Here is a 19129-nt window from a genome sequence, read left to right as displayed (position 1 = left end):
ACTGAAGCTGTAGTCATCGGACTACGTAGTCTCATTTTGTAAAATGTTGATTTTGTCGATACCGTCACAGTAGAGCATTTGACTGTGCTAACAGAGCATCAACCTCACCTCTGCTTGCACGGCTTCGAACTATAAAAGTCCTCGAATGTGTTCCGCAAGTTTTGGAGACAGATGATAATCGGATGGGACCAAGTCGGGTCCGTGTGGAGGTCAATCGACGGCAGTGAACGAACGGCATCGGAGTGCTGCAGACGTCGCAGCGCTCGGCTGCAGTTTGGCGTCGTAATGCTGAAGAGGAGGGTGTTCCAAGTGTGAACTAACTCACCCAATTTTTGCTTTCAATTTTTTTTTAGCTGTTTCACAAGCACGGACATAGTTACATCACACACCGCTATGTTACACGGTACAAATCGGAGCCCTCTAGCAGCAGAGGACTGCAGATACGTGGAATAAACATGTGGAATTTTACTAACGTTTTTTAATTGGAAAGTTTTCAGTTTTCAAATAAAACATTTGGAGTCACTACTCCTCAGCACGCCCTCGTGTTATGTGCACAAGAATCAAAAGACTGTTTCCGAGCAAAGTATGCTATTCTTTCAATTGAACATCTTTGTAATGTACATTAGTAGTAAACCTTATGGTGATGGTGAAATTTCTTATTTGTATTTACATTGAAAGGCGATTAATCTGTGGCCAAAACACAATGACAACAGCAATACCACCCACATTGTCAAGCTAAGTGGAAGTATTGGTTTTCCGACACATGTCGCCATGTAACTGTCTCTCGTGGCGATACATTAAAAGAGTTCTCTGTCTCCTTGTCAGAGAGCCAGTACCCGGCATCACTCTACCGAAATAAAGACGGAAACTCTGTGTGCCACATTTGAAGATGAGTCTGTAAAGGTTACAAAACTAGTTAATGGAATTAAAAATATTTCAAAGAGTGATTTGTTCCAGTTTTCCGTATTTATATTCAATACACTAGTCACAGGATCTAGAACATCCTTACGCGATATGCTTAGTCGGTTGAGAGCGTGATGTGTCCGTCCGAGATTAATTTTGCCTGGGCATTAAGCAACTCACCGGTCAACATTGAGCTGCCAACTACATCTCGCACCGGGAATATTATCAGGATTAGTTTGCATCGCAGCCTTGGGAAGAGAGCGCAAATCGAATGAGCATTCGCAGTCATTCCCTCTATTGACTACCATTCGCCTATATTCCTCCGGAAATATTTCAAGTAGACTTTCTCCGGACATTTTGCGTTTGTTTCCAGGCGCCTGCCAGTTCAGTTTGATCAGAAACTCTGTGACACTCTCCAACGGGTCAAACAAACCTGTGACCATTCGTGCCGCCCTTCTCTGTGTACATTCAGTATCCCCTGGCAGTCGTATCTGACTAGGATCCATGAATCTCGAGCAATATTGGGGGATGTGTGCACGAGTGATTTCTAAGCAATTTCTTTTGTACACTGATTGTATTTTCATAGAATTCTACCAATGAATTCCAGGCAGTCACCGTCATTCCCTAGGACTGCGACTCGGTTCCATTTCAAATCTCTAGAAATTTTTACACCCAGGTATTCGTGTGGGTTGAGCGATTGCGAATTTGACTCGCTGACACTATACTCGTAGGATAAGGTTATTTCGTTTTGTGAACATAACAGTTTTACATTTCGGGAACATTGAAACCAAGTTGCCAGTCTTTGCACTACACTGAAATGTTATGAGGGCGTGGCTTCTTTCAGACAGTACTTCATTACAGACAACTGCATCATTTGCGGAAAGATTGAAGTTTCAAATAGACCGCGTAACCACCGCCCCCTTCTCCCCTCCAAATTGCTATCTGAAAACTGGAAGTCCCATATGTAAACCACTTTGAGAAGTTCGTTTACTTTCCGTATCAGTGAATGTGTTGAAAACTTGACCTGAAGAAGCATAACCCTTTGCAGTTGAAGTCGCTCTGTTTTAAGAGACGCTAGTTTTTCGAAAACATCTCAATGTTTATGTCTTGAGCTAGGTGTTGCTATAATTTTTCAGGTACGTTCAACGATATGTGTGAATACTGTCTGACAAATGTGTTCCGAATAGAGTGAGTAGTAAAGAAGTAATAAATTCAAAATTCATGACTGATGCTGACGCCTTACTGCATGAACAGCTAAAATGTAGAAGTGATGAAAGTCTTTTTTCCTTTCATCATTCTGTCAGGGATGTCAGATGGAAAAAAAGTTTCGCAAAGTTTCAAAATTAAGTGTGAAGTTTGTTGTAAGTCGCCACGTGCTCCCATTCACAAATTCTCGGTGTATTTAGTCTCGATAATTTTCGCGCCATGAAAATATGCTGCCTTAGACGAGTACGCAGTTTTCAACTTTTAACGCCAGACTTATTGCGTTAAACCTATACCTTTAAATGAAGGACGGAAGGACGATTGTATTTAATGTGCCATCGATGTCGAGGTCATTAGAGAAGGAGCAGGAGCTGGCACTGCGTCAGGGAAGGGAAAAAGAAGTCCACCGTGCCCTTTCAAAGGAACCATCCCAGCATTTGCTTCGAGCGATTCAGGAAGACGGAAAACATAAATGAGGGTGGCCAGACGCAGATTTACACCGTCGTCTTCCCCAATGGGAGTTTCTGCTCTGGATAGTGAGATTCCGGGTTCGATTCCCGGCAGGGTTGAGAACTTTCTCTGCCTGGGGACTAGATGTGTGAGTTGTCCTTATCATTTCGTGATCATTCGTGAAGGTGGCGAGATTGGACTGTGTAAAGATTAGGGCTTTGAACAGGCGCTGATAACCGCGCAGTTGACCGCCCAAAAAACCAATCATCATCATCATCATCATCATCATCATCATACAGTGTACTAACCACTGCGCCAGCTCGCTCGGTATACATTTAAATAAGTAGGTTATGTCAGCATTTTTAGTATTTACTTTGACTTCATCCTTCATAAATGAAAGCATGAACTACGAGCAGACAAAGGAATTGGGATGTTGTTGTTGTCTTCAGTCCTGAGACTGGTTTGATGCAGCTCTCCATGCTACTCTATCCTGTGCAAGCTGCTTCATCTCCCAGTACCTACTGCAACCTACATCCTTCTGAATCTGCTTAGTGTACTCATCTCTCGGTCTCCCTCTACGATTTTTACCCTCCACGCTGCCCTCCAATGCTAAATTTGTGATCCCTTGATGCCTCAAAACATGTCCTACCAACCGATCCCTTCTTCTAGTCAAGTTGTGCCACAAACTTCTCTTCTCCCCAATCCTATTCAATACCTCCTCATTAGTTACGTGATCTATCCACCTTATCTTCAGTATTCTTCTGTAGCACCACATTTCGAAAGCTTCTATTCTCTTCTTGTCCAAACTAGTTATCGTCCATGTTTCACTTCCATACATGGCTACACTCCAAACAAATACTTTCAGAAACGACTTCCTGATACATAAATCTATATTCGATGTTAACAAATTTCTGTTCTTCAGAAACGCTTTCCTTGCCATTGCCAGTCTACATTTTATATCCTCTCTACTTCGACCATCATCAGTTATTTTACTTCCTAAATAGCAAAACTCCTTTATTACTTTAAGTGTCTCATTTACTAATCTAATTCCCTCAGCATCACCCGACTTAATTCGACTACATTCCATTATCCTCGTTTTGCTTTTGTTGATGTTCATCTTATACACTCCTTTCAAGAGACAGTCCATTCCATTCAACTGCTCTTCCAATTGGAATTGGGATAACGAATGATAAATACCTAGTCAAAATATCCACGGGTGTACTGTCGGTCTACAGGCTCCAAAGGGCACAATATTTCGGCGATCATTCATGTTGCCATCATTAGGTGAACTGACGGACTGAGCTACTATGAATGTGCCGGCACGGAGATCGGTGGATTCTGGTACACACTTCGAGATACAAGGACAGCGTTGTTAGAGAGGCCATCGAAATACGCACCAATGACGACCTCATAAACCGTGACTGTGGCTATAATCTTAGCAAGGCTTGGGAACCAGCGATTGGGTTAATGGAGAGTAAACCGAGCAAACGTATAGCTGAGATGACCACGGCGGACAGAGCCATCACACCGACGTCTTCTCAGACGCCGCCGCAATCTGTTCCACCGCGCGACCGTGACGCGGGGCGCGGACAGCGGAGGGAGCGCGCTGCGGGCGGAGGGTATTTAAATCGGCCGCCGCCGCGACCGAAAATTCGTCATGAAGAAGGACCTCCACACCATAAACTCCAACCCGTTCTTCACGCCGCGGGACTGGGGCTTCATCTTGGAAGACGCGGTCGCGCGGCTGAGGAAAGAAGTTGGAGATGGCGCAAGGAAGCTCACACCCGAGCTGGAGTCCGCGCTGAACAACATAGCGCGGGAAGGGAAGATAACCTAGTCCCACAGGAACATCCACCGACACCGCCAGCATGCCTGCGTGCTGGCAACCAGGATCTACGACCAGGCAACACCCAAGGACCAACCCGAACGAGAGGGAACACCATCCCAACAAATGAGGATCTTGGAGGAATAGCTGCACCAAGCGTAGACTCCATACCTCGGGCCAGTGATCAGGCCTGTATGTCTAGCGTCAGCGACCGAACCCAGTTCCCTCTGAGCAGCCATAGCGTACAGATCTCTGTGCCGGCACGCTCACAGGAGCTCAGTCCGTCAGTTCACCTGATGATGGCGACATGTATGATCGCCGAAATATTGTGCCCGTTGGACACTGTAGACCGGCAGTACACCCGTGGATATTCTGACTATCAAATAGGCCGGGAGAAACTTAAGAATCACGAGAAACACCTCATTGTGCTTCTGTTTGTAGATGACGTGATTCAAGTGAATGAAATGACCTCCAAAGATCTATATACAACCTGAACGAAATATGCAACGAATACAACTTTAAAATTTCTAGTAATAAAACGTAAATAAGTGCACTTCGAGGGAAATATTAAGTTGGTTTTGGATAAACCTGCTTTAGAACAGGTCTCTTAATCTTTCATTTAGGCTACGCTGTAAGATCTGATTTTTACTCTCATACTGAAAATAAATTACACAAATTCTAAGCTGTCTGTGGCACCATTATCCGAACATTGGGCAATAAAGTACAAACAGAGATTGTCCCGAAATTCTATAACGTGGTCGCGGTTCCTGTGTTATGCTATGAAAGTGAAAACATGGTTAAAACAAAAAATATTCAGACGGCAGAGATGAGGTTCCTAAGAAATTCGAAGGGCTGCAGAACAAGAAATGATTGGAAATGAAGATACTAGAGAAAAAATAAGTATTTTCAACCTAAACTAAAAAATTCAAAAATATCGTAAAGACTGGTGAGAATGCTAAGTCCCAGACTTCCCCAAAATATTCTGAACTACAAGCGGAATGGGAGAAGTGATATTGAAAGGCCTCGGACGTGGGAGCAATTTCATTTGAGAGACTATCCCGCGAGGAGACTACTGAAGTACTTATGCATTATAGAATTCTTAAGTTATACACCAACATAAGTAAGTTTTAATTTAGTTTACGTTCACTGACTTAAAAAAAAGTTTCTTGCCTTCTTAAGTGGGCTTTGTTCTTTCTAAGGGTTCAAAGGGTCGCCATGTCAAATTTGAACAATATATGTTAAGCGGTTTAGACTCGAAAACGAAACAGAGTGTGCTACAAAGAAGAAAAACAACTTAGTGAAAGAAGCGCCGTCACTTTCTGCAGCACGCGGCCATCATTTTGCAGGACAATGTTCGGGCACGATTGGTTGAAGTCGTGACTGATTTGATCGGTATATGGGGATGGGAAGGCCGCACCACGCACCACACTCCACACACCCCGGACTTACGCGCTCGTGAGTCAGCTTGATTCCTAACGCGAAGGACGAACTTTGGGGTATTCGGCTCGGAGCTGCTATGGAGATTCGTCGGACAATAGACCGCTCCATTCGAACTACCTAATACAACTGGCGCAGCTATGGGTATCTTGCTCTTCCGACATCACTGGCGACGGCCTATAAACGAGAGCTGTTCACAAGATATCCGACCTTTTTTAGTTGTTGAAATCAACAATGGTATCAGGGCGTTCGTGGGCTCATGTTTTCAGCACAAATACCTGATTTTCTTCACTATTTCGGAACACTTGTAAGTGGTACATGTTGGATTTAGTAATGTGAGCAAAATGACGACTTTGCATCACATTTGGCTTCAAGCTTGGCGATTCTCAAGTTGAAACCATCGTGTGTTTGTGGAGGAAGTAATGGGTACTACACGGCATAAGGAGTGGTACAACCATTTCTAAGGTAGCCGCTAATCAATGAAGACAGAAGTCAGTTAAGGTACGCCCTCAATATCCGCAAATCGGGTCTTTACTGACCCCGCAAGATCCCTTGTGAAGCAGAATAGCCGAATCACAATCAGAGAAGTGGCAGTCTAATCTAAAAGCCGTAAATTCAACTAAATATCTAGGTATTACAATAACGAACAAGTGAAACTGGAAGGAACACATAGAAAATGTTGTGGAGAAGGCCAACCAAAGAGCCCGTTTTATTGGCAACACACTTACAAAACGTAACAGACCTACACTACGCCTGTCCATCCTCTTTCAGAATACTGCTGGGAGATGTGGGATCCTAACCACATAGGACTGACGGAGTACATCGAAAAAGTTCAAAGAAAGGCACCACGTTTTCTATTATCGCGAAATATGGGAGAGAGTGTCACACAAATTACACAGGATTTGGGCTGGACATCATTAAAAGAAAAGCGTTTTTCGTTGCGACGGAATCTTCTCACGAAATTCCAATCACCAACTTTTCCCTCCGAATGCAAAAATATTTTGTTGACACCGATCTACGTAGAGAGGAACGATCACCACGATAAAATAAGGGAAGTCAGAGCTCGTATGGAAAGATACAGGTGATTATTCATTCCGGGTGCTATACGAGATTGGAATAATAAAGACTTGTAAAGGTGGTTCGTAGAACCCTCTGCCAGGCACTTAAATGTGATTTGCAGAGTATCCATGTAGATGCAAGTATAGTTGGTCACATTTTTCCTATTCCCTGTATGTGCATATCTCTTCCCATAAACGTTGTTACCTCAATGTCGATATCTGCACCATTCTCGAAATATGTGAGCTAACCTATATTATCTGTAATGTTAATATACAACATGAACAGTAAGGCTCCCAACACACCTCCCTGTGACACACGTGGCTACTTTTACACGTACAGATGAACCTCCATTCAAGATGAGATGTGTGTCCTCCCTACAAAAATATGTTCCTGGGTGTACATTATACGCCCCAGGCAAACGGTCAACTACAATTGCTGTTAACTGTGCTGTAACTTCTAGCGTATCAGAAGCGGTTTAGGAAAATTTTTTCAAATGAGTATACGCACTAGTATTTCGGCAGGTGCACAGTTTTGCCTTTCAATTTTTGCACGTTTCTCAGATACTTTTTCGATAATTTCGAGCAAAACGAGTCGAAATTACATCATGAAACAATGAAGAAGCAAATGCGGGTTTGCTCGCAAACCCGAAGCAACATCTAGTGCAAGAGTCATGGGTTTTAATAAAGTAGCTGTCGATAGGTCTTTTTCGTTGCTAACAAATGTAACTGACAAACACATGCTAAGGACTTCTCAAATAACTATTTGTGATGAAACAGGTGTTTCGGTTAATCCTAAAAACCAATAGAAGATCACAGCTTGCAAAGGGAAACGTCCAGTAGGATCGTTAACCTCTGCAGAAAGGGGCGAAACTGTAACCATCTTCATTAGTACGTCAGCAAGCGCAGCTGACATTCCTCCTACGCTTATTTTTCCACGAAAGAAGAAGCAGAATGAATTTGAGTTAGGGCTGGCAGCAGGAGGTTGCGCTGAGGTCCACAGCACCGCATGTATGGCCACAGAGTCATTCTTTGTATGGTTTCGGAAAGTTTTGGAATTTTCTAAGGTATAAAAGGACTTCCCAGTTCTCTTTATATTAGATGGCCACTCAGCACATACCACGAACACTGACGTTATGGACTACGCGAGGGAGAGTGGCGTTTCTTTACCACCACATTGCTCTCACAGACTTGAGCCGCTTGATGTTTGTTTTATGCAGACTTTAAGCCTTCGTTATAGTGATGAGCTTCGAAAATGGCTACGAAGCCACGCAGGGAAAGTCGTAACTATCTTTCAAATTTCAATGCTTTTTGGTTCAGCTTTCGTCTAAAGTGCAACAATGAAAACCCCTATCAAATATTTCGAAGCTACTGGCCCACGGACCTATCCAAATTCACGACGCAAACTTCCTCCCGGCAGACACAACTGACAGCGGACTAGATAGGCCATCAGATAAAGAGGTTATTATATCTGAACAATTGGAATTTCCTCCACCTAGCACAACAGCTAAAAAATACGACTCCAACAGGCTGGATAATCAAGCGGAAGGGGTTTCAGCGAATTGTAACAATGAACTGCCGCCTAAGAATGACAATGTTATTGAGGCTAATTGGTCTAATCTTGGGTGCTCTTGGATGACAACTGACAACACCTCCTCATTTCATATTTCACTTGAAATTCTGATGCCATTGCCGAAAGTTAACGAAAGCAAGAAAAGAGCGAAAAGGAAGAGGGGGAAGCCTTGTTTTAACTGATTCGCCGTACAAAAAAAGAGTTAGAAGCCATTATTAAGGAAAAATAGAAAAAGAACTTTGCCAAAGAAGAAAGTGCAAAGAAAAAACTATTTGCGAAAGAGAATATAATTAAGAAGTCAAAAAAGAAACAAAGGACCTGAAGATAAATGGAAAAAAGGAGAGAGAAGACAATACTAACGAGAGTAATTATGAGGAAAGTTCTGGCTGTGAATGTTTAGATTGTGATGGGTTATATACAAAATCAGTTGAGGTTGGGTCCCGTATCCACGTGCAAAAAATGGACACACGATTCTTGTGCAGGAATAGCTAGCTAAGTTTATGAGTGTCTCCTCGTGTGTGAATTTTGTAAACACCCTTAAGAAAAGGATACAGTACATGAAAACTGTAGTTTGACATTAATATTCACTTTAAACTAAACAAATACCGAGCAAGGCAATATTTTCTGCATTTGCGATAATTTTATACGTTTTTGTAATCACTTGTACTTACCACCCCATTCTGCCTTGTGCACGGGGCAGAATGGGGCAAACGACATACATTTCTATTTTTGAGTGAACAAATATTGTTCTTTTATTTTATGGCAATGTTCTTGTATCTTTGTGATTAATACATCATAATGTGTTCATATAAAAATTGGTAACTCTCTTATTTATCACTTTTGTACATTTAATCAAAGTTTTCAACTTTGTACCCCATTCTACCCAGGTTCCCCTATGTGTCGGATAAGAAAGATAAAAATACAATCGCTACTCGTTTCTTTAACGGCAATTTAAGCTGTGGTCTCGGGTTCCTCCCATCGTTCATCACGACATATTCCGAAAAAAATCATAGTTAACGAACATTACAAATGACGCTAGAAAGGAAGACAATAACAGGTGACATTTAGTAAGGCCACTGATATCCTTCGAAACGCAACCTAATGACCGTCATGCTGAACGTCATGGGTCACAGCGGACGGGCGGAATCGAAATATGACCTTTACCCACGATCGCTTCTTCCTGTCAAGTTGTGCCATTAATTTCTCTACTCTCTAATCTGATTTCGTATCTCCCCATCAGCTATTCGATCTAAACTGTTTTAGCATTCTTCTACACCACCACACTTCGAAAGTTTCTAGTCCTCTCCTGTTTGAGGAACCACTGATTCGCAATATATTTATTCCCAAGAGCAGAATGAAAATAAGATTTTTTCTATAGGTCATTGTACCTGTTTGATTTACACTTAGTGCGAATATAAAAGCATTTTAGTCCAAATCCTTATTTCAAAGTCCTAAATGGCAGCTTGCTATGTGACACATGCCCACTTGTTTCTCTGTGACAGCTGTTCTTTGAGCTGATAAGCCAAGGGACATTTTTTCCCGTTGCTTTGAGATTTCATCTATTGACTACATTGTTTTTTGTCTTGTAGTCATTTGTTTGCTATGGTAAAAACGTATCAGGGGTATTTTTTGTTTCTGAACAAAACAAAGGCCAAGATCTACCCAGAAAGTTTTCGAGAGAAGTTCTAGAAGACTTGCAAGAAATAAAATAGTAAATATCATGAAACAAATTTTTGTTTTTGTACGGCATGCATACTATAGGAAAGGAACGAAAAGCTTTACAAGCTATGTAAAAAAATAAAAAAAAACTTTACAGTGTGCTGCTTTCAATACTTGGGAGAGAAATCTATGACACATGCAGTGAAAGAAACTATGAATTTAAATGAGTGCATGTACGTCGTTAAGTGCAATACAACTTTAAATTTTCCGTAACTTTTCTAACTAAATGTACCTTTCCTCTCAAACCATTTGTCCCAGCACCATGGAATTCTAACAGTCAGTTGTCTTACTCGAGGGCATGCAGAGTCGAGGGGCATGAAAGGGGAGCAGTGGTTGGGAAGGGAGTGAGGCAGGGTTATAGTCTATCCCCGATGTTATTCACTCTGTTTGTTGATCAAGCAGTAAAGGAAACAAAAGAAAAATTCAGAGTAGGAATTAAAATCCATGCAGAAGCTTTATTATAAAGGACTCTGTGGTCTTTTTATTTTTGAAATTTGCCCACAAAACCTGTCTTTCTAAACTTTTTCAAAAATTTCACTATTAGTATATGATTCATGAAAATTGGTCAACTTGTTGGAAAATAGTGGAAATGCATGTAAGAAATGTTTTGTGTTTGCCGTTAATATAACAGAGCTTGAGATTAGGGACTTGGAAATAGATCAATTTAACAAGATGGAGATAGAACATAGCTTCTCCCTGTGAAATTTGTCTTTAAAAACAAATGAATATTTTCAAATCAACAGCTCATTGTATGCACTCATTACTAGAAACATGAATAATCTCCACAAAAAATTGGAAGTTTGGAGCAAGAAAGTCTCCATCAATCAGGAAAACGAATTTTCAATAACTTGTCAGCAGCCATAAAAGTTTTACTACTGACAAAATTCATTTTAACAGCAGCCTAAAGGATTTATTTAACCATCTCCTCCGACACCATTAATGATTTGAATTTTGTTAGTAGAACTAGGGCGTGCGCGATTGAGAGTTAGTGAGAGAGAGAGAGAGAGAGAGAGAGAGAGAGAGAGAGAGAGAGAGAGAGAGAAGGGGGGGTGTCAAATAATACGAGTACGATCAGAAGTACGTCTAAATTTTCATCCCTCATTTCACGTCCATGATCAGTCCACTTGCGATCTGTGGAAGGTAAATTAGCATATTAGTTTCCCACTGAGCATCTCTTCATTATGGATCAATTGCAACAGAAACTACATATAGTCTAATCTAACCGTCTTGTCTGTCCCATTTCTGTTGAAGGGTACACATGAGGGTACACATGCTTTCTTATTGTTGTTGTTGTGGTTTTCAGTCCAGAGACTGGTTTGATGCAGCTCTCCATGCTACTATATCATGTGCAAGCTTCATCTCCCAATACCCACTGCAACCTACATCCTTCTGAATCTGCTTAGTGTATTCATCTACTGGTCTCCCTCCTCGACCTTTACCCTCCGCGTTGCCCTCCAATACTAAATTGGTGATCCCCTGATGCCCAGAACGTGTCCTACCAACCGATTCCTTCTTGTAGTCAAGTTGTGCCACAAAGTTCTCTTCTCCCCAATACTATTTAATACCTCGTCATTAGTTAAGTGATCTACCCATCTGATCTTCAGCATTCTTCTGTAGCACCATATTTCTAAAGCCTCTATTCTCTTCTTATCCAAACTCTTTATCGTCCATGATTCACTTCCATACATGGCTACACTCCATACAAATACTCGGATAAGACACTTCCTGATACCTAAAGCTATACTCGATGTTAACAAGTTTTTCTTCTTCAGAAACACTTTCCTTGCCCTTGCCAGTATACAATTTATATCCTCTCTACTTCGACCGTCATCAGTTATTTTGCTCCCCAAATAGCAAAACTCCTTTACTACTTTAAGTGTCTCAGTTCCTGATCTTATTCCTTCAGCATCACCAAACATGATTCGACTACATTCCATTATCCTCGTTTTGCTTGTATTGATGATCATCTTATATCATTATTTCAGGACACTCCATTCCATTCAGCTACTCTTCCAGGTCCTTTGCTATCTCTGACAGAATTATAATGTCATGAGCGAACCTCAAGGTTTCAATTCCTTCTCCACAGATTTTAATTCCTACTTCGATTTTTTTCTTTTTTTCCTTTACTGCTTGCTCAATAAACAGATTGAATAAAATCGGCGATAGACTAGAACCCCTTCTCACTCCCTTCCCAACCACTGCTTCCCTTTCATGCCCCTTGACTCTTGCAACTCCCATCTGGTATATGTACAAATTGTAAATGGCCTTTCGCTCCCTGCATTTTATCACTGCCACCTTCCGAATTTGAGTATTCCAGTCAACATTGTCAAAAGATTTCTCTAAGTCTACAAATGCTAGAAACGTTGGTGTGCCTTTCCTTAATCTAGCTCTTAAGAGAAGTCGTAAAGTCAGTATTGCCTCATGTGTTCCAGTATTTCTACGGAATCCAAACTGGTATTCCCCGAGGTCGGCTTCTACCAGTTTTTCCATTTGTCTGTACAGAATTGGCGTTAGTATTTTGCGCCTGTGACTTACTAAACCAATAGTTCGGTAATTTTCACATCTTTCAACAACTGCTTTCTTAGAGATTGGAATTATTATATTCTTCTTGAAGTGTGACGGTATTTCGCCTGTCTCATACATCTTGCTCATCAGACGGTAGAGTTTTGTCAGGGCTGGCTCTCCCACGGGTGTCAGTAGTTATAATGGAATGTTGAATGTTGTCTACTCCGGGGGCCTTGTTTCGGCTTAGGTCTTTCACTGCTCTGCCAAACTCTTCACGCAGTATATCATCTCTTATTTCATCTTCATCTACATGCTCTTCCATTTCCATATTCTGTCTTCAAGTACATTGACCTTGTATAGATCTTCTATATACTCCTTCCACCTTTTTGCTTTCCCTTCTTCGCTTATAACAGGGTTTCCATCTCAGCTCTTGATATGAATACAAGTGGATCTCTTTTCTCCAAAGTTTTTTTTTATTTTATTTATTTATTGTTCCGTGGGACCAAATTAAGGAGAAATCTTCATGGTCATAGAACGAGTCAATACATGAAATTATAACACGATAGTAGAAACAGATAAAATGAAATATAAAAACATATTCAGGCGACAAGTCGTAAGTTTAAATAAAGAAAATCAACAACGTAACACTGAATTTTGCTTAATTTTTTAGCTCTTCCAGGAGCTCCTCGACAGAATAGGAGTGAGCCATGAGGAAACTCCTCAGTTTAGACTTAAAAGATTTTGGGCTACTGCTAAGATTTTTGAGTTCTTGTGGTAGCTTACTGAAAATGGATGCAGCGGAATACTGCACTCCTTTCTGCACAAGAGTCAAGGAAGTACATTCCACATACAGATTTGATTTGTGCCTAGTATTAACTGATTGAAAGCTGCTAACTGTTGGGAATACGCTAATACTGCTAACAACAAACAACATTAAAGAAAATATATTCTGTGAGGGCAATGTCAGAATTCCGAGACTATTGAATAGGGGCCAACAAGAGGTTCTCGAACTTACACCCCATATAGCTCGAACAGCCCGTTTTGAGCCAAAAATACCCTTTTTGAATCAGAAGAATTACCCAAAAAAATAATACCATACGACATAAGCGTATGAAAATATGCGAAGTAGACTATTTTCCATGTTGAACTGTCACTTATTGCAGATACTGTTCTAATGGTAATTAAAGCAGCATTTAGTTTCTGAACAAGATCGTGGACATGGGCTTTCCACAACGGCTTACTATCTATCCGATCGCCTAGGAACTTGAACTGTCTCGTCTCGATTATAACATGCCCATTCTGTCTTATCAAAATATCGGTCCTTGTTGAATTGTGAATTAGAAACTGTAAAAACTGAGTCTTAGTGTGATTTAGCATCAAATTGTTATCCACAAACCACGAACTTATTTCATGAACTACATTATTTGATACTGTTTCAATATTACACACAAGATCCATCACTGCCAAGCTGGTGTCATCAGCAAACAGAAATATTTTTGAATCACGTGTAATACTAGAAGGCATATCATTTATATAAGTAAGAAACAGCAGTGGCCCCAGAATCGACCCTTGGGGAATGCCCTCTTAACAGAGCCCCATTGCGAATGATTATCACTACCACTCTCAATATTGCAAAGAATTACCTTCTGCTTTCTGTTCTTAAAGTAAGAGGCGAACCAATTGTATGCTACTCCCTTACTCCATAATGGTCCAACTTGTGCAGTAATATTTTGTGGTCAACACAGTCAAAAGCCTTCGTTAAATCAAAGAAAACACCTAGCGTTCGCAACCTGTTATTTTATCCGTCCAAAACCTCACAGAGAAAAGAGAATATAGCATTTTCAGTTGTTAAACTATTTCTAAAACCAAACTGTACATTTGACAGCAAATTATGTGAATTTAAATGCTCCAGTAACCTTGTATATACAACCTTCTCGATAACCTTAGCAAACACCGATGGCATGGAAATCGGTCTACAGTTGTCAACATTATCCTTGTCTCCCTCTTTATAAAGTGGCTTTACTAGAGAGTACTTTAATCGGTCAGGAAACCGACCACTGCAAAAGGAAAAGTTACAGATGTGGCTAAGTACTGGGCCAACGTACACACAACAATACTTCAGTATTCTGCTAGATACCCCGTCATATCCATGAGAGTTCTTGGTGTTTAGTGATTTAATTATTAACTCAATCTCCCTCTTGTCAGTACCATGGAGGACCATTTCAGGTAACAGTCTCGGAACACTTTTTTCTAAGAGCGCTATATGATTCCCTGTTGGGGCTAGGTTTCTATTTAGTTCACCTGCTACATTCAGAAAGTGATTATTAAATACTGTACATATATGCGACTTATCAGTAACACGAACATTCCCACTACGCACTGATTCTATATCGTCGACCTGTCTCTGCAGACCAGCCACTTCCTTTACGACTGACCATATGGTTTTAATTTTATCCTGAGACTTAGCTACTCTATTTGCATACCACTTTGCCATACCAGTTTGCATAAGATTATATGAATTAAGGAGATCTACCAGCATCCTTTTACTTGCACAATCACTTTACAATTAATATTGAAATCACCACATATAAATATTTTTTTTTGTATTTCCTACAAAGTGTACCAAAAACCTCCTCTAGCTTTAGCAAAAATGTTGTGAAATTGGCGTCTGGGGCTATATAAATAACAATTAGAAGTTTAGCTCCATTAAATTTAACCATACCTTCACAATCTTCTAACAACTTTTCAGTGCAGTACTTTGAAACATCAATTGACTCTAATGGGATGCTGTTTTTCACATACATGGCTACTCCCCCACACCGAAAAGAGCTCCTAGAAAAGCTGCCAGCCAACCTGTATCCTGGTAAAGGAAGCCTCTGAATTACCTCCTTATTTATAAAGTGCTCAAATATACCAATAATTTCAGAGTCAACATCTATAAGCAGTTCACTAACTTTATCTCTAACATCTTGTATATTTTGATGAAATATACTAATTCTCTCATTACTTGGATACTTAAGCTTTGTCAAAAGTGGATCTTTTGTTAGAGAGGCTTTCCTTAAGCAGGAATACCTATCAGCTGACTTCAATCTAAAAACGGTGCAGGAATTTTCCCATGAGTGATCCCACCACCCCGATCTATGCTGTCACTTTAATTTTCCTGTAGCCATCCCTTCTTAGCCATTTTGCACTACATGTCGATCTCATTTTTGAGACGTTTGTATTCCTTTTTGCCTGCTTCATTTACTGCATTTTTATATTTTCTCCTTTCATCAATTGAATTCAATATTTCTTCTCTTACCCAAGGATTCCTACTAGCCCTCGTCTTTTTACCTACTTGATCCTCTGCTGCCTTCACTACTTCATCCCTCAAAGCTACCCATTCTTCTTCTACAGTATTTCTTTCCTCCATTCCTGTCAATTGTTCCCTTATGCTCTCCCTGGAACTCTGTACAACCTCTGGTTCTTTCAGTTTATCCAGGTCCCATCTCCTTAATTTCCCACATTTTTGCAGTTTCTTCAGTTTTAATCTACAGTTCATAGCTAATAGATTGTGGTCAGAATACACATTTGCCCCTGGAAATGGCTTAAAAATTAATACCTGGTTTCTAAATCTCTATCTTACCAATATATAATGTATCTAAAATCTTGCAGTATCTCCAGGTCTCTTCCACGTATACAACGATCTTTCACGATTCTTGAACCAAGTGTTAGCTATGATTAAGTTATGCTCTGGGCAAAAACCTACCAGGCGGCTTCCTCTTTCATTTCTTACCACCATTCCATATTCACCTACTACGTTTCCTTTTCTTCCTTTTTCCACTATCAAATTCTAATCACTTGTGACTATTCTATTTTCATCTCCTTCACTATCTGAATAATTTCTTTTATCTCATCACACATTTCATCAATTTCTTCATCTGCGGACTACTTTTAAGACTGTGGTAGGTGTGGGCTTCGTGTCTATCTTGGCCACAATAACGCGTTCAATATGCTGCTTGTAGTAGCTAACCCGCATTCGAATTTTTTTTATTCATCATTAGACCTACTCATGCGTTAGGTTCATATTAGCCTTCCTAATACTAAAATCTATATTCGATGTTAACAATGACGCCGGTGGATAGACTATCATGAAATTACTGACCGTCGATGAAGTCACGAATATGACCGACTGCTATTGGGCCCTTCGCAGGGAAAGGTTTTTCGCCGCAAAAAGCGGGAAACTGGAATCCAGCAAATGAGTAAAAAATATATGTTCAGTGACAAAAAATTAGTGTACGTACACAACATACACCACAATAGTCTGGGATTTCTGTATTACGTAACACAGTTTTTGGGATTGTATCTTGCAGCTTTAGTTATTTTTAATTAAAAGAGATTTTAAAGGACAGAAAGAGCGTTTTGGACTACGCTACAGATCGTTCTGTTAGTACAGTCTTGACTTCGTAATCACTTTCGTTGACTTCGGCAACTCTCAACCAAAATCTCCAACCTAATCGAGACAATGCGCTACGATACAGCCGACATCATGACAAGAGAATAGGCTACATCAAACTCGAAGTAATTTTATATAGATAAGGATCTCAATGACCTGTGAACGTCTAATATAAAAGATCTCCGAACCATTCTCCTCAAATAGATCGCAATCTTCACTTGACCTTTAACTGTTACTATTTCAGAATTAAAAACTGAATTCAAAGAAAATTTGGCTACCAGTCACAAAACTAGAAAAATAAAAATAATAAAAGTGAGAATGTGAAACCGGTTAGCAATACCATAAACAGGAGATTCTACAGAAAATCAAAGTGAGAAAGGAAATTATTAACATTATCGATCGTTTAGGAACTCTATGCTACGAAAGGGATGAAACCACATATAGAATAATTGGTAGAAAAGTTAGTGTGTTTTAAGATTAAATCCAAACAATAATTAGAGAACAATATATGGAAGCTAGGCCTATGTTACGAAAAATTGCTAAATCTCGAAACAAATTGTGTCCTCCAGTATTAGATGAAGTGTTTGTACCCCTAGTACGGATAAAACAGGATCTACTGCATCAACAGAAACTTCGGATATGTGTTTCATATTTCATCCAAGCCTACAGTTTATAAATACTAAAACAAAATACCACTACAGGGAAACTACCTACGAAGAAGTTCTTGGTAAAGAAACACAGGACACAAATACGTATGTAGGCTTAATATGCACTACAACTGTGTTGAAAAATAGCTATAGTTGCCTTGGACTAACGACGAGTGAATATCAATGTAACCTGTACAGACTGTACGCTTTCCAAAGCTGTTATCCAAGAAAGAGCTAAACGATGTTTCGTGAACAAAACACAATTTAAGACCGAAACAACTAATAAAATTAGCTGACAATAGCCACTGTTGAACATTTGTGCGAGACCAGGATTACCACGAGTCTCCTGGTTACTAGGGAGAGGCAATGATCACTGTGTCCGAATTACGCAGTGGTCAACATAATAGCACGAACTGCCCGAGCATGCCGTTCGTCAGATCCAAATTCTCAACTTCTCCATAGACCGCTAATGCTTTGCTCCTCGAACATTATCCTCCCCGCCTTAATTAAACAGGCACAGAATATATACAAGCTTGGCCTTACGAACATTGCAGACGCCGTCTATGCAACACACGTCACACTTCAAAGAATTTACCAATACATTGCATTGTTTACTATCGACCACGCATCAAGTAACGTAAAAAGCACTGCGTATATTGAGATCATGATTCAGAGTTAAAAAAAACCTAATAAGTCGCCTACGTATTATAGTTGCTGCTGAAAGAGGAGAATCACTATTTTCCCACAAACGGAAATATAGTTAAAATTACGCTTCTAATTCGGCTAGTTTCGGCGGCTACTAAAATTTGTAGTGAAAGTTACATAGTGAACTCTCCCCTCCCCCCACCAGAAACGTAGTTTTCGTCGCTGTTGTGCGACTTTTGTACACAGCCAGAGAAAGTGTGTTAAACATGGCACGGACGGAAACACTAGGCTACGCTATAGGGAAATCTGCTCACACAACGTTTACTCGGCATTCATAATCGTTGGCGTAAACATCTCTCAATCAAATTACCCCCTTCCAACGTAACTTAGATCTCGGGCTACACTGCCCATCGGCCTGTCATCACAACCAAAATTTCAGTGTGTGTGGGATTTCCTGTATTTCTCACTAATCTCTCTCTAGGCAAAACTGTCAGTTATTGTAGATTGATTGTCAGTCTCAACTACCAGATTTACTAATGATAAACACTATTGAGGCGGCTCATAATTTTAGAATAGTCCTCTTCGTCTTACTTGGCATAAATTTTTCGCTGGCGTCCCAGCAGCTAGCTCCCTCAGTGTCTGCTTCTGCCATCGCACCACGCCAGTCTGTTGTTGTCCTAGCAGACAGAACGCACCGCACATCCGACACCTTCGGAATCACTCACTGGCCAG

At 40.5% G+C, this 19129-nt stretch overlaps 1 long non-coding RNA gene across 2 annotated transcripts in view; it reads right to left on the bottom strand.

Annotated features, from left to right (window-relative positions):
- The window catches only part of LOC126310126 (uncharacterized), a 111178-nt gene extending 92049 nt beyond the window's left edge, over positions 1-19129 (bottom strand). For both annotated transcript variants that reach the window (XR_007554360.1, XR_007554359.1), the window contains exon 1: positions 18989-19129. This is a non-coding gene — a long non-coding RNA (uncharacterized LOC126310126). The remainder of the gene's footprint in view (positions 1-18988) is intronic.

Source organism: Schistocerca gregaria, unplaced genomic scaffold (genome assembly GCF_023897955.1).
Source record: "Schistocerca gregaria isolate iqSchGreg1 unplaced genomic scaffold, iqSchGreg1.2 ptg000394l, whole genome shotgun sequence".
Taxonomy (NCBI): domain Eukaryota; kingdom Metazoa; phylum Arthropoda; class Insecta; order Orthoptera; family Acrididae; genus Schistocerca; species Schistocerca gregaria.
Note: the sequence above shows the minus strand (reverse complement) of the source record. Positions and strands in the feature narration are given on the sequence as shown.